Below are 16,116 nucleotides of genomic sequence, written 5' to 3' on the forward strand. Positions count from 1 at the left end.
GTCGCACTTGTCAGAACTGGATAACTTAAGGAACACAATCGGACAATCGACAGGTGAATTCCAATCAATTCATCCACTTTGATCTGAAAAGTTTCTTCGATAAATGCCTCAACTTCGTAAGATTTCGGTCGGGCGTAGCTCAGATCGAAAATCAACTTCAAAGTATCGCGTCGCGTTGTCTGTTCCATTATGTCATTCTAGAATGTGATCGTGGAATATGACTAACGCAGAAAGCGCGCACTCACCACACAGCACCGGCCGCTCGCAGCGACGATGTAAACACAACAGCCGCTCCGCACGGCCGCACAGCACGGCCGCCGGCGGCGGAATGATGACTGAGCTATACCCCCTTTCACAATCTTTCTATTCCCATAACTTAAGGAAAAATATTATACTCTGCCTGGCTAAAGACTTCTAATCGAGCAAAATATTGCGTAATCATTATCTCTCAGTTATATATTAGCGTTAAACGATATAAATATCAAAAAAACTAGACACTTCGCGCCTGGAGAAAGTGCGAGTCGGCGCCTTCACCTTAATGTCAGAACGCGAAAATTGCACTAGTAGCTTTTTTCAAGCAAGTTCTGTTCTTCCGTTCTCTGTAATCGTTTGGTATCTAATTAAACTGACATACCCGCCTATGGCTTTCGTAAACGAAAATTTCATTGTGACCCCGACGTGATTTGAACACGCAACCTTCTGATCTGGAGTCAGACGCGCTACCGTTGCGCCACGGAGTCGACACTGCTTAGGTCTTGTCATGAATAGGTTCCTCGAACACTTACTGTACCGTTCAAACCTAAGAAATAATGACAGTAGGATCCACGAGACACTCGTCCCAGATGTACTTGCTCTGGCGGGGGTGTAACTCAGTGGTAGAGTGTCTGCTTCGCATGCAGATAGTCCTGGGTTCAAATCCCAGCTCCTCCAATTTTTGTTTCTCCGTGCAGCAGTACATGAAAACTTTTGCCTATCACCATATTCTATAAAATTCAGTGTACAAGATTCTTCCCCCAAGCAAGTGGATTTCGTACAGTTCGACCTCATGGCGGGAGGACGATGACCTGCAAGACCCTGGGCTGCGATCCCCCCCATTGAAATGTTGCTCCAAACCTTCGGTATGGCGTGCAGGGTGCATCTCAAACATGTATTTGCAACTCACCGCGACAATCGTCATTTGTTTTTTCGAGGTACTGAAAAATAGAGGGGGCACCCGGGATTGAACCGGGGACCTCTCGATCTGCAGTCGAATGTTCTACGACTTTTTTTTTTTTTAAGCGTTTCCACCGCTACCAGACGAATCGCTACCAAAGTATTAAAATTTCCGCCCGCACAGGGACTCGAACCCTGGACCCTTAGTTTAAAAGCCTAATGCTCTACCGACTGATCTATCTTTTTTTTTTTTTTTTTTTTTTTTTTTTTTTTTTTTTTTTGGTTGCATTACCAGTGCTCTACCACTTTTTTTTATTTTCAAATTTTTTCCGCCTTAACCACTTTTTTTTGTGTGTCTTTTAGGAAGCATATCAGTAGGCCGAATGACGGGGACAAAGAGGGCAGGGGTCAAAGAACTTGAGGCCTGGCCACGATGCCCCCGCCATTACTCCCACCGAATGTCTCCTTCAGTACATTTTACATGTTACAGAAAATCGGTTGTAGTCGTGTGTGGTCTTTGCCTGCTCTTTTTATTATGGTGCTGAGCACTGGTTGTACGACGTCTGGGTGGAGATCTCATTGGAAGGCTGTCATTCGAGTTATCATTCAACAGTCATTTGAGTAGGAAACATGTTATTTTACTGCAATATACATCGAATATTTATGAGACACATATTGGGGGGACCGACATAACAGAAATGGATAAAAGAAGAGGCATTTCCTCCATCTTGAACGTAGATCTCATACTTCATTCCTTCAGTACCCCTAAAACAGTAACTTTAGTGTTAGACTGTGCTTTTTAACCAACACCTATTCTTTCGAATAAAATGATTAACATGTTTCCATACATTTTTCTGTGGTCTGCATAGTGCTTAACTTTACTGTACTCCATTTTCATAAAGAGCTTGAATTCCGTTTCATCGTCACCACCTATTTTATTGACAATGTAATGGACAAACTGTCCCATTAACCAGTGTATTGCATTATTTTTGGTTTTGGGGTAATACTTAATTTCAGGTCTGAAAAGCATCATAGGAGTAATAGAATTGGGTGACGTTCGCTGCAGTAGTGCAAGACGTTTCCTAAGCCAAATCCAATTGTTGAAATTTCCACCACACGTGAATCTATGAATCACGGTGTCAACCAGTTTACATGTCTGACATAAGGGGGTTTCAGCTTTCCCAATTTTATAAAGCCGTTCGTTGGTGCTGACAATATCATTGACGGCTTTGTACCATGCCGTTACCACGTGTGAATTGAGCCCGTTAAAACTAGTATTCTCCCAAATTGCATCCCAGTTGTAAATCATATATTTCGTGGCAATTTTATTTTGGCCTTCGTATTGTTGTCTTTCTCTCATGATATCTCGGGCTGTAATGTGCAGTGAAGTTCTGAGTTTCTCGTTAACATAGCTCAATTCTGTGTACAAGATCCTAACGTATCGCAGTCGGGGGTTAATCTTTTGTACGTCTGCCGGTGGCTGAAGGCTTTCTGGTTGGACACATAGAAACAATTGTGTAGTAATACCGCCTGGGTTGGCGTGAAATATGTTTAAAGACCGTTTTATGAAAAGCGCAGAAGCTTTATTGCGTATGTCCACCAGCCCGAGGCCTCCATTTCTAGGATGTAAGGTCGCAGTTTGTAGGTTAACCCTGTAAATTTCCCCCTTCCATAAGAAACTGCAACTCTCGACATTATTTTCTGAGCTATCAACTTCGGCAAGGGAAAACTAGTGCCATGTAGAATGCCTTTGAGAGAATGCATAAGTTAATGAACTTGACCCTCTGCACCTGGTTCATAAGTCGTTGTGAATTCTCAATGAGTCCCCCTTGAATCTTTGTTGAAACATCTTTCCAGTTGAGGGCTGTCATCCTCATGGGACATGCCGTCAGGATTGTCCCCAGGGTTGTATGGGTGGTAACTGACTTCGCCCAATTGATGTGTATCCGTTCAAGACCCCGCATTCCCAAGATTGTACTTTTATTTTCGTTCTTTGTCGCACCCGATGCGCGGCAGTAGTTTTGAAGAATGGCCCCTAGTCGAATTACATCATCTTGCCCTCTTATGACGACACCAACATCGTCAGCATAGGCTCTCACTACAGTTTCCCTGCCAGTTATAGTTATGCCCTTTAACCTTTCATGAACACTTCGTAAAAAGGGCTCTAACGACACAACAAACAAAAACATAGATAAGGGACTTCCCTGTGGGATTCCGCGGTTTATTTGAATTTGCCGCGACAGTTGACAGTTGACGGCTAATTTAGCGTGCAGACCAGTAGCAATGTTTTTTATAACATTAACAGTTTTGTGGACGAATCCCATTTTTGTCAGTACCCCAAACAGGAAACAGTTAAAATCACCGCCATTATAAAACTGTTTGGGTTTCGACGTAATAAATATATAATTTCCTCTTTATAAAATGCTGCCCTGTCCTGTCTATTACTATTTCCTGAGGGCGCATATAAGTTAATCAATGTGGTACCTAAAACGTTTATACTAATTGCCCTTCCAGATTCCAAACGCTCGACTTGAGACACGGGAATTCCTTCCCTGAGCAGAAACGCTGTTCCTGTATGTGTTTCACAAGATACGTTAACAATGGCGGTGTATCCTGGTATTACAAGTGACGTCGTTACAACCTCCTGTAGCAACGCGATATCGGTTCCAGAGTCATACAAAAATTCCTTGAGAGCAGCTAGCTTTAATGAGGTTCGAATTTTATTTATATTTATCGTTGTGATAGAGTATGCTTGCATCTGTAACTGGCTATTGGCCACCTGCAACCTTGGTCAAAAACTGTTGTACTTTTGGTATGCTGAAATCCGTTGTAGAACTACAGTCGTTTAGAATTCTGCATTATTCCTCGTAACACGGTTGCTAAACGTTAGCTTGTCTTCCATTGTCATCCCGTACCTTAATACTGATGGGCTGTTCGACATTGAGTGTATTAGGAGGCTCATCTGGAGCACTTTCTCTGACAATGTTATATCGTATATTTTTCTGCGATTTTACATCTGACGTTTCGGCTTTTTGTTTGGCTTGGGTGCGAGAAACAGTAAGATTCGGTTGTGGGTTTAGCGTACGGCGGTGTACGCCCTGAAAACCCTGACCTGACTTTGTTGTGGCAGCACTCGGCGTGGCCGCTTCAGCAACAGTGTCTCGAGAGATCTGGTTTGTAAACACCCGAACAGATCTATAAAGAGCATCAGCTCTCCTGATAGCCACTTTACTTGTAGTGCCGTCTCTATGCAAAAATTCTACATGATACCCGAATTTTCCAATAATTTTATCTACCGAAACGGGGCTCAAAAATTTTACGAAAACACAGTAGTTGTCAGTATCCAGCTGAGTGGTATGCACCATATCAGAATTAATGCCAAGTACCTGATCAAGCCAATCATGAATTTCCAGAGCAGTCGGCTGAACACGTCGTGTTTCCTTGGCGAAAGCAAAAACCAGCGTATTCTTCCTCACAGTTGTAGCCATGGTATGCAGTAATCAAGGGGAGATTCCGGTAATTACCGAAAACTCCACAAACGATAAATAATCGTCGGTACAAAACACAAAAACAGAACACAGTAGGCAGAAGAAACACAAGTTACACACGAAGAAAATCACAAAAAGCAAAGACACCGAAACGCAATGTAAACACTGGCGAAGCACTGACTACACGCAGCAAACGGTGGCACGTCCGTACGCGGCGGCAGCTAGAGCCAGAATTGTTGACTGAACTATACCCCCTTTCACGATCTTTCTGTTCCCATAACTTAAGAAAAAATATTATACCCTGCCTGGCTAAAGACGTCTAATCGAGTAAAATATTGCGTAATCATTATCTCTCAGTTATATATTAGCGTTAAACGATATAAATATCAAAAATACTAGACACTTCGCGCCTGGAGAAAGTGTGAGTCGGCGCCTTCACCATAAGGTCAGAACGCGAAAATTGCACTAGTAGCTTTTTTCAAGCAAGTTCTGTTCGTCCGTTCTCCGTAATCGTTTGGTATCTGATTAAACTGACATACTCGCCTATGGCTTTCGTAAACGAAAACTTCATTGTGACCCCGACGTGATTTGAACACGCAACCTTCTGATCTGGAGTCAGACGCGCTACCGTTGCGCCACGGAGTCGACGCTGCTTAGGTCTTGTCATGAATAGGTTCCTCGAACACTCACTGTATCGTTCAAACCTAAGAAATAATGACAGTAGGATCCACGAGACACTCGTCCCAGATGTACTTGCTCTGGCGGGGGTGTAACTCAGTGGTAGAGTGTCTGCTTCGCATGCAGAAAGTCCTGGGTTCAAATCCCAGCTCCTCCAATTTTTGTTTCTCCGTGCAGCAGTACATGAAAACTTTTGCCTATCACCATATTCTACAAAATTCAGTGTACAAGATTCTTCCCCCAAGCAAGTGGATTTCGTACAGTTCGACCTCATGGCGGGAGGACGATGACCTGCAAGGCCCTGGGCTGCGATCCCCCCCATTGAAATGTTGCTCCAAAGCCTTCGGTCTGGCGTGCAGGGTGCATCTCAAACATGTATTTGCAACTCACCGCGACAATCGTCATTTGTTTTTTCGAGATACTGAAAAATGAAGGGGGCACCCGGGATTGAACCGGGGACCTCTCGATCTGCAGTCGAATGCTCTACGACTTTTTTTTTTTTTTTTTTTTTTTTTTTTGCGGTGGTAGATCTCAGGATCACTACGTCTCAAGCTCGTCTTCACTTAATAATAGCATAAATGTTTCCGTGTCGTTCTGCATTCGTCGATGATTCAGTTTCCTGAAGGCATTATTCAAAGTTGTCATCTCTTAGCGTTGAGAGTAAGTTCGTCGAGATTACCGCCGTGTTGTTTTGTTGTAGTTATTAACGAAAGTAACTGGGTACTAGTGTGTGTTCCTTGAGTTAGTGGAGACAAAAACAACAAGATCAGAGGTTTCTCTTTCAGCATCGTAAATAATAATAGAAAATAAAGTTCCATATACAGGAAAGATGGGTATCTAGAAAGAAATACTGCCCCGTCTGTTAAACTTCGTCAAATTAAACTATACTTGTCTTCTGAGTAACGTAAAAAACCAGAAATAAATACTGACTCCACAAATTTGGCATCTTGTTGCATGCTGCTTCTCGTTGACCTTAGGTGCACACATTGTACAAGCTATGAAGCAATGGAGTCCTGAAAACTGACAATTAGATACCCTGATAATAGAAGAAATAAATTTAAAAAAAGCAATGATCGTACCCATTGGTTCGCACACTTAAAGCTTCCCATCATTCAAAGCAACGGTGAGTAAATTCTGAAACTTTTCTTTATACTTTCGTAATAGTTTGATCGCGTAATATTCGGCAATAAGATACATATGAAAATCAGAAAGTGTAGGCGGTTTAGTCGTCAGCATATAATATAGGTACTGTCCAATTAACCAGGTATAGCTATTATTTTTAGATTTCGGAAATAATTACCAGTCCGGGTGGAATATATCTTGCAGTTGTATTGCGGATGGCGTCGTTCTATTAATAAGAGCCAGTTTCATTCTCGTCCAATTCCAGATTTGCGTCTGATCTCTGCAGTATAATATGTGTTGCAATGTTTCCACATGGCCACATGTGTCGCAAGTCGGTGTAGGCCGTAGTTGGATCTTAAACAATTTCTCCCCCGTGGGCATCACCTCGTTCACAACATCATACCAAACGGAACGAACTCGGGAATGAAGAAGAGGAGTGCTGATATTCACCCAAATTTGTCGCCAGTTCTTGCCAGGATACTTCATTCCTATAGAGTTATTCTGTTGCCGATTTGTAAATACACTGTAGACAGCAGCAGCAGTGAGTGGTTGCAGGTGTTGATGCACATAGCTGGACTCCACGTAATATCGGCGAATATGAACGAGCTCGGGATGGATATGTCCAACATTTATCGGTGGCGTCATATCCTGTGGTCGTAACTGCTGGAATAGACGCGCTGTAAGACCTGTCTGACTATATCGTAAGATCCTTGTTGTTCGAGCTAGAAAAATCGCTAAGCACTGTAATTCAACATTTTTAAGGGCTAAACCACCTTTATACCGAGGTAAAGCGGTAGCCTTGAAAGCGACTTTAAAAATATTACCTCGCCAAACGTACCAGCCTGCAAGGGCTAAGATTCTGTTTGCAATAGCAGGAGGAATAGGGAGAACAGCGGCAACATGGTAAATCTTGCTGAGAACATAATAATTGACGAAATGTGCTCTCTGAATCCTGTCTAAACACCGCATATTGTGCTGTCGAATCAAAGCTCGAAGGACGTTGAGCTTCTGTTCCCAATTCACTCTTACCATTTCCCGTGGATTCGGAGTGAGAATCAAACCAAAGTGCTTCAGCTGGTTGGTTGCCTCTAACCAAACGGTGTCCGCGAAGCGAGCCTGCGGACCTAAATGCAAGACTTTGGATTTCCGTTCGTTAAGGCGTGCACCGCAGGCGCTGGCATACCGGTGGACAAGCCGTCGCACGGTATCGAACTCTTCGTCGTTGTTGATAAGGACGCTGATATCGTCCGCATAGACATGACAGACGGTCTTGGTATTCAGCGTTTGAAGACCCGGTAAGGTGACGCAAAACGTTTTCAGTAGTGGCTCTATAGCAATGGCGAAAAGAGTCGTGGAAAGCGGGCACCCTTGTCGCAAACCTTGTTGAATGGTCACAGGGGCTGTTAACTGGCCGTTGAATTTCACGCGGGAAGACGTATTGCAGATACAGTTCCTGATTATCTGTACGAAATGCTGGTTGAAACCCAGTTTGTCCAGCGTTCTGAATAGAAATCCACGGTTAGTCCGATCAAATGCTTTGTCGAAGTCAAAAAAGATTATTGCCAACGTGGTCTTGCAAATTTAAGTCAAATATGCAATATCTCGGTATTCGCACAGGGCGTCTATCATCGATCGACCAGTAACCACGTCCATGTGGTATGAACCAAGCACTTTACTAAGGACTGGCTTGAGTCTGGCATTCAGAATCCGAGTAAAGATTTTGAAATCTGCATTGAGTAGGGTGATTGGTCGTAAGTTATTGAGTGAAGTCCCTGGTGACGGTTTGGAGACTAAGACTATCAGGCCCTCAGTGAACTGCGATGGAAAAGCAGTATGCGTTAACAGTTCATTATACATGATAGTCAGTTCGTCGCCGAAAACATCCCAATACCGAAGATAAAATTCAACCGGCAAACCGTCTGATCCTGCGGCTTTTCCTTTCGCCGCAGACGTAATGATAGACTTCACTTCGAAGTTAGTTATGTTTGCCAGGAGCTGTGCGTGGTCGTCCGGATCCACCGATGCCGTAATGTTAGACAAAAATTCCTCTCCCGCCTCTACATCTGTGTCAGGCAGTGAGTAAAGTTGCCGGAAATGATTCCGAATAAAAGCCTTAAGCTCGCCTTGCTCATCATAAACACGACCATCGTCATCCGTCAGTTGAGTAATGATTTTTTGTCTGCCTCTTTTAGCTTCCCGTATGACGTGGTACAAGGACGCTGACTCGTTAAAGGTGTCATCGAAAGCACGTGCCCTGACTTGGGCTCCTGCCAGAGACTCACGAACCAATGCGGTGATTTTGGCTTTGGTACGTTTAATGCAAAGGAGATTGCCAGGCAGTGCAGAGGAATCGTTATACAACTGGCGGAGAGCGGTAAAATAAAATTCCAACGTCTGTTTCTTCCAGTACGCCTTGGCCCTGGCAAACTGACAAATACATTTCTTTATGTGCGGTTTTACTAGCTCTGTCCACCAATGAACACGCTCCCTATACCTTTGTCGTCGCTGGAGGCACCATTGCCACGTTGCAATGAGATCCTTCTTCAGGTCGACGTCGTCCAACAGTGCGACGTTCAGGTGCCATACGCCTCGACCCAAAAAGGTTTTCTGCGAGACGTGCCTAAGCGTGATGTGATACGCACAGTGGTCGCTAAAATTAACAGGCCATATTTCACAATCCCTGGCAGCGCTTAAAATGTCTTTAGATACATAGAACCTATCCAGACGACTAGCGGAGGTAGCGGTAACATACGTATATCCGGTCACCTGCGGGCGAAGTGAGCACCAGGTGTCTTGTAAGTCCAGCCCATCAATTAAATCTCGCAACTCCAAACAAAAATTAAAATTCGGACACTGGTCTTCTCTGCGTGCAACACAATTAAAATCGCCGCCCAATAAAATCTTCGAACAACCACAGGATAATAATGGCACAATTTCATCGCGATAAAAAACACTCCTACCCCTTCGGCCTGCAGATCCAGTCGGGGCATAGACGTTGACCAAAAGCAAATCTTCGAATTGTACGACAATCCCTCGACCCGTTTCTAAAATCGCTCGAGGTTTACAAGTGATGCCCGCTTTGTACAAAATTGCAGTCCCTGCCTCATCGCCAATATTTATGAGGGCCTCATAGCCTGTGACAGTCCCGACCTTGGGTGTGACGACTTCTTGTAGGAATACGACATCTATATCGGCGGCATACACATAGTCAGTCAAACATTTTAATTTTACATCAGATGTTATTAGATTTATATTAGCAGTTGCAATTTTGTAATCCCGCATAAGAAGGGTGATGCCATGTTAATGCGTATCGTCAGCCCAGGAAGGCTGCCTGCTCGACCCCGGCGAGTGAGCGGTATCCATAAATGCATCGGGTCCAGAACTGTCGACATGCATCCCCATATCGGGTTCCTCTGAATGCTACACGACCTGTACTCCATCGTCTGTGACGAGTCTCTCACATTCATCCGTCCGGAACTGCTTGATAGTACGCTGCAGTTTCTGTTCAAGAGTACGAGTTTCCTCGTCACTCTGCTTACGGACCGATTTCTTTTGTCGTCCTTTCCTCTGAGGACGGGTGTCCTCGACTTGTTCGTTGTCGTCAGATTTCGCAGCGGTAGGGGTAGCTCCCGTGGGAGACTGTTCTTTGCCGGAAACTACGCTGACTGGAGAAGACACTTCAAGGGGATGGGAAACTCGCGGCTGGTCATCAGAGTCCTCAGGTGGAAGACTCTCCACAGATGGGAGCAAATGTTGATCGGGCAACCGAGGCGGAAGTTCCAGCATCGGAAGGGCGCGAATTTCCCGCCCCGTCGTTTGCATAGTTTTCCACGTCAGAAGCAACGGGCAGTCGGCTCGCCGTAGCTGTGTTTACATCGGCGGCGGTCACGTCTGGCACAACCTCAGCCGCGTGCAGCTGTGGCGCGCTAACGACAGACGGACCGACAAGGCTCTCGGCATACGTCGGCCTATTACCATCCTGCCCAACTACAAGGCCATCACGTTGTCGGAAAACACAACGCACTGGTTTAGCACGGGGACACGCGGCCTTCATATGGTCCGGAGAGCCACAAAGGACACATGTACGTGGTTGCCCCTCGTACATTACGAGTGCCCGGAAGCCTTGTACCACGACATTTGACGGGATATGCTTGCATAGATCAATTCGCGCTACCCGGACACCATTATCCACATTGAAGTGTTTAAGTCCGCTCCACTGCTCTTGGTGAATTTCCAATACGTTCCCATACTGGGACAGACATTGCCGAATACGTTCAAGATCAATTTCAAATGGTAGGTTGAATACACGGACCGTGCGCAGGCCTAACCCAGCATGGGTAACGACAACTTTACAAATTTCACCATCAGAATTAACGAACTCGGCGGTACCCTTAGTTAAGTCCATTATACGTAAACAGGGCTCGTCACTAACAAGTTTCACGCAGACGGCATTCGCCAGAAAATCGTATGAAAATCCTAAAACTTCCTCGTCTTTAAGACCCAATCTGTCGAAGAAAAAATCGACTAATTCGTAGACATGAGGTCGGCCAAACCCGAATGGAAATTGGAAACGCAACGTCTAACGGCGTAACTGATCATCCATGACAAAGGCCATGATGTACTCACAAGACTAAACCAGCTGCAGGCGCCGCCAAACACGCGCGGAGCGAGCACTCCGGCACGTCTGCACACGGCCGCTGCTGCGGCGGAACTGACGACTGAGCTACACCCCCTTTCACGATCTTTCTGTTCCCATAACTTAAGGAAAAATATTATACTCTGCCTGGCTAAAGACGTCTAATCGAGCAAAATATTGCGTAATCATTATCTCTCAGTTATATATTAGCGTTAAACGATATAAATATCAAAAATACTAGACACTTCGCGCCTGGAGAAAGTGCGAGTCGGCGCCTTCACCTTAATGTCAGAACGCAAAAATTACACTAGTAGCTTTTTTCAAGTAAGTTCTGTTCGTCCGTTCTCCGTAATCGTTTGGTATCTGATTAAACTGACATACTCGCCTATGGCTTTCGTAAACGATAATTTCATTGTGACCCCGACGTGATTTGAACACGCAACCTTCTGATCTGGAGTCAGACGCGCTACCGTTGCGCCACGGAGTCCACGCTGCTCAGGTCTTGTCATGAATAGGTTCCTCCAACACTTACTGTACCGTTCAAACCTAAGAAATAATGACAGTAGGATCCACGAGACACTCGTCCCAGATGTACTTGCTCTGGCGGGGGTGTAACTCAGTGGCAGTCGGTTTTTAACGGCCGTGGTGTGCGGAGCCCCGGCGTGTGCTGTGCGCTGCGGTCTGCTGCGCTCCGCTCGGTATGTCAAGCGCCTGTTGCAGTAGTTACTGCGTTATTTGAGACTCTTGATGGATTCATATTAGAAGGAGAGATGGATCAGCCAAATAGAAGAGACACATTGAAATTTGTTTTTGACCAGAAAGGGCAGAGACCGAATTCGTTCGAAATTGAGACATGGTTAGAAGAATCTGTGAAAATTTCGTTTGATGATATTATAGGTATTCACCTTTCAATTGTGAGTAGTATTGTGTATGTCAAGCTTAAAAACACGGAATTGTGTGACAAAATTGTTCAATCTAGCGGCGGAACATTTAAGTTCAAACAACACGATGGCAATGTTAGTGAAGTTCGTGTTACGCATGCTGGCTTTGGATTAAGAACTGTCCGTATCTTTGAGCTACCATTTGAAATCACCGCTGAGCAGATCAATTCCGTGATAGCTCCTTGTGGGAGAATAATTAGCAATTTTGCAGAAAAGTGGTCTCCTGCTCACAAGTTCCCCGTCTTGAATGGTATCAGGCAACTGCGAGTGGATTTACACAAGCACATACCCTCGTATATAAATGTTTGTGGTTATCGGGCTATAGTCATATATGATGGGCAGCCAAGAACCTGCGCGTCTTGCGGCGGCACAGGCCATCTCCGCTCGCAGTGTATACAACGCCGAGTGGCCCAGCTACCTGCGGGCGAAGCAGTGAGACCCCCGGCCATGTCGACGTTGCCTGTAACTTACGCAGCGGCAGCCGCTGGACAACTCCATACGCGTGACGCTCCTGACGCTACTCGGGACGCTACCCAGGATGATGCAGCTCGCGACAATGAAGTGATAGTGGAAGTTAGCGACTCGACGGTGACAACACAGCCAAAGAGTCAAGAAAAAGAACCAAATATCTCTGTTCAAATAGAACAAACTCCTGAACCGGTTATAGTCCTTCAGAATGAGCAGTCTCCAGAAAACCACAAGGAAACCAACCCATCACTTGCCAGAGAACAGGACCGAGCGCAAGAAACCCAAGATGTAATGGAAAACGATGAAACCTCCCCAAGAGTCAGTCCTCCAAGGAAACATAAAGAGAGGATACGCCCCCCTGCGGGTTCGGGGGTAAGAATAGGCCCGCGGTATTCCTGCCTGTCGTAAGAGGCGACTAAAAGGAGTCTCAAACGTTTCGGCCTTATGTGATGGTCCCCTCTCGGGTTTGACCTCCATCTATCTAAATTATTCCGAAGAGCGAGCCAATTGGGGAAGGGCACCTTACATGGTGCACTGTATCCTTCGTGCATTTCGACCTATAGCCGTCTTTCTCGTCGTTGCAATGGTGTCCCGCTCGTTTTCGATCTCTTGGGCGATTACCACGCTGCACTCTGCAGTGTTTCTTTTAACTGTGACGACGACCTTGGCCATTTTTGCACCTAAGATCCAGCACGGTAGCCAGTCCGTTGTGGTGGGGTCGCCATGTACCCTCTTGGTTGTAGCCCCCTGACAACACAGGGATCGCTCTACTGATGCCTGCGCCGTTCACTCCCCACGTATGCCAAGGAGTAGATGCCCATCTCCCTGGGGCATCAGGACTCCCGGCAATGGCCATCCTGCCAGGTGGTCTTTGCTGTGGCTGGGTGGCGCCCGTGGGGAGGGCCCTTGGTCGGAGTAGGTGGCATCAGGGCGGATGACCCGCAATGAAGCGTGGTACATCATCTGTCGCTGGCGGCCAGCCGTCAGCAGTCTCTAAGCGTTCGAGAGCCCATTTTAAAGGTAACGTTTATGACCCCAAATCGTTCCCCTCCCTCGCCACACCATGGGAGGAACGACAGGCATTGCGTGACACTGAGACGTATTCGCCCAGATATCTTGTCTGTACCAGAGCTGATGGGGAATCTTTTCTATCCGTGAAGCCGCAGTTCTTTGTAGAGCATTTAGAGGACAAGTTCGGGGAGGTGGAGGGCTTGTCCAAGATGCGGTCTGGATCGGTGTTGATAAAAACGGCATCCTCTGCCCAGTCACGGAGGTTGCTCAATTGTGACAAGTTGGGGGATGTTTCCGTTAGCATCACGCCGCATAAGAGTCTGAACATGGTCCAGGGTCTTATATTCCACCGGGATCTTCTTCTGCAGTCCGACGATGAATTACGCGCCAACCTCGAACGACGAGGTGTTCACTTCGTCCGGCGCGTCCATCGGGGTCCGAGGGATAATCAGGTCGCCACCGGTGCCTTCATCTTGGCCTTTGAGGGTGATGTCTTACCCGAAAAGGTTAAGGTGATGGTTTATCGTTGTGATGTGAAACCATATATCCCTCCTCCGATGCGGCGTTTTAAATGCTGGAAGTTCGGGCACATGTCATCTCGCTGTACTTCCAGCATGACGTGTCGGGATTGCGGACGTCCTTCGCATCCCGATACTCCATGTGCCCCGCCTCCTATCTGTGTTAACTGCGGAGAACACCATTCCCCCTGCTCGCCGGACTGTAGGATATTGCAGAAAGAACGGAAGATAATGGAATATAAGACCTTGGACCGGCTGACCTACCCCGAGGCTAGACGGAAATATGAGAGGCTCCATCCTGTGGCAATGCCGTCGACCTACGCCGCTGCTGCAACGACGGTTCTCCCGTCATCACGAATCGGCCCTAAGATCGGTCAGCATCCACCGGCCCCCTTGCTTGTGGGGGGCACTTCACACCCTGTTGCTCCTGCTCCATCTTCTTCAGGAGCAACACCCTCCCACCCTTCGGGGACATCAGCTCCCCCTTCCCAGCCGGAGAAGCGTAAGACTTCTTCGGCTGCTCTCGCCAGGAAGGGATCCCTTGGGGACCTCCCTTCGCAAGTTCCGACCAGTGGCAAGGCGGACGCCCGCAAGTGGTTGAAACAACCGCCAGTCCCTGGTCGTCGGGCCTCGCGGTCGTCGTCTGTCCCTGAGACTGACCCAGTGAAGCCCATGCAGCCTGAAGAGCCGAAGGCACAGCGTGATAAGCAGAAAAGGAAGAAAGTCCCCAAGACCAACGGTAATGCGGTGGCACCGATCCCGCCGCTCCCTACAAGCTCTGCCTCTGAGGACGAGGTGGAGATTCTGGCGTCCGCTGAGGACCTCGCTCTTGCCGGTCCCGCGGACGCAATGGATGGCATTTGCACGGATGCTCCATCGGAGGCAGCAGGTGCCCCAGTGGCGTAATCTGCCTTCCCAGTCCCGTCACGCCTTTCCCAGCCATGGACAACACCATCTTCCAGTGGAACTGCAGCGGTTTCTTCCACCATCTAGCTGAGCTCCGCCACCTTATCAGCCTTCACCCTTTCTTCTGCATTGCTCTCCAGGAAACTTGGTTTCCAGCAATGCGAACCCCCGCCCTCCGTGGCTATCGGGGTTATTGTAAGAACCGAGCAGCTTATGAAAGGGTGTCTGGTGGCGTCTGCATATATGTCCTTCACACTCTGCACAGCGAGTCTGTCCCTCTCCAGACGCCTCTAGAGGCTGTCGCTGTACGCGTGTGGACGCCACAGGCTGTTACCGTCTGCAGTCTTTACATTCCACCAGATGGTGATGTCTCGCAGCATGTCCTGGCTGCACTGGTCGCCCAATTGCCGCCACCTTTCTTGCTATTGGGCGACTTCAACGCCCATAACCCTCTGTGGGGTGGGTCAGTGGCAACAGGTCGAGGCGCCATCATTGAGCATTTCTTGTCGCAGCTCGATCTCTCGCTATTAAATGATGGTGCCTTCACACACTTCAGTGTGGCGCATGGCACCTACTCCGCCATTGACCTTTCAATCTGTAGCCATAGCCTCTTACCGTCTGTCCAATGGAGTGTGCATGACGACCTGTGTGGTAGTGACCATTTTCCGATCTTTTTGTCACTACCACAGCGCCACTCTTCTGGGCGCCCTAGCAGATGGGCTATGAATAAGGCTGACTGGGATTTGTTCTCCTCCACTGCCGCTTTTGAGCCTCTCTCTACCGATGACATTGATGCGGTGGTTCAATCGGTCACCACCGGCATCGTTACTGCCGCCGAATCTGCCATTCCCCATTCCTGTGGGTCCCCTCGGCGGAAGGCTGTGCCTTGGTGGTCGCCTGAGATCGCTGAAGCGATTAAAGATCGCCGGCGGGCGCTCCAGCGTCACAAGCGACACCCCTCCCTCGACCACCTTATCGCCTTCAAACGGCTGCGTGCGCGGGCCCACCTCCTTATCCGCCAAGGCAAGCAGGAGTGCTGGGAGCGGTATGTGTCCACAATTGGCCTCCATGTCTCTCCATCGCAGGTCTGGGCCAAGATTCGACGCGTCTACGGCTATCGGCCACCTGTCAGCGTCCCTGCGCTCTCACTGAATGGAGCAGTTTGTACTGACTCCGACGTCATTGCAAATCGCTTA

General features: G+C 47.4%; 5 non-coding genes across 5 annotated transcripts; 2 read left to right on the plus strand and 3 right to left on the minus strand.

Moving 5' to 3' along the window:
- Nucleotides 1-668: 668 nt before the first annotated feature.
- Nucleotides 669-740, minus strand: Trnaw-cca (transfer RNA tryptophan (anticodon CCA)). The gene has a single exon. It is a non-coding gene; the product is annotated as a tRNA-Trp (tRNA).
- A 118-nt stretch (nt 741-858) lies between these two features.
- On the plus strand, nt 859-930 carry Trnaa-cgc (transfer RNA alanine (anticodon CGC)). The gene has a single exon. It is a non-coding gene; the product is annotated as a tRNA-Ala (tRNA).
- A 4,283-nt stretch (nt 931-5,213) lies between these two features.
- Nucleotides 5,214-5,285, minus strand: Trnaw-cca (transfer RNA tryptophan (anticodon CCA)). Its single transcript has one exon. It is a non-coding gene; the product is annotated as a tRNA-Trp (tRNA).
- A 118-nt stretch (nt 5,286-5,403) lies between these two features.
- Trnaa-cgc (transfer RNA alanine (anticodon CGC)) lies at nt 5,404-5,475 on the plus strand. Its single transcript has one exon. It is a non-coding gene; the product is annotated as a tRNA-Ala (tRNA).
- Nucleotides 5,476-11,491: 6,016 nt separating this feature from the next.
- Nucleotides 11,492-11,563, minus strand: Trnaw-cca (transfer RNA tryptophan (anticodon CCA)). The gene has a single exon. It is a non-coding gene; the product is annotated as a tRNA-Trp (tRNA).
- Nucleotides 11,564-16,116: the final 4,553 nt, after the last annotated feature.

Source organism: Schistocerca serialis, chromosome 4, assembly GCF_023864345.2.
Source record: "Schistocerca serialis cubense isolate TAMUIC-IGC-003099 chromosome 4, iqSchSeri2.2, whole genome shotgun sequence".
NCBI lineage: Eukaryota > Metazoa > Arthropoda > Insecta > Orthoptera > Acrididae > Schistocerca > Schistocerca serialis.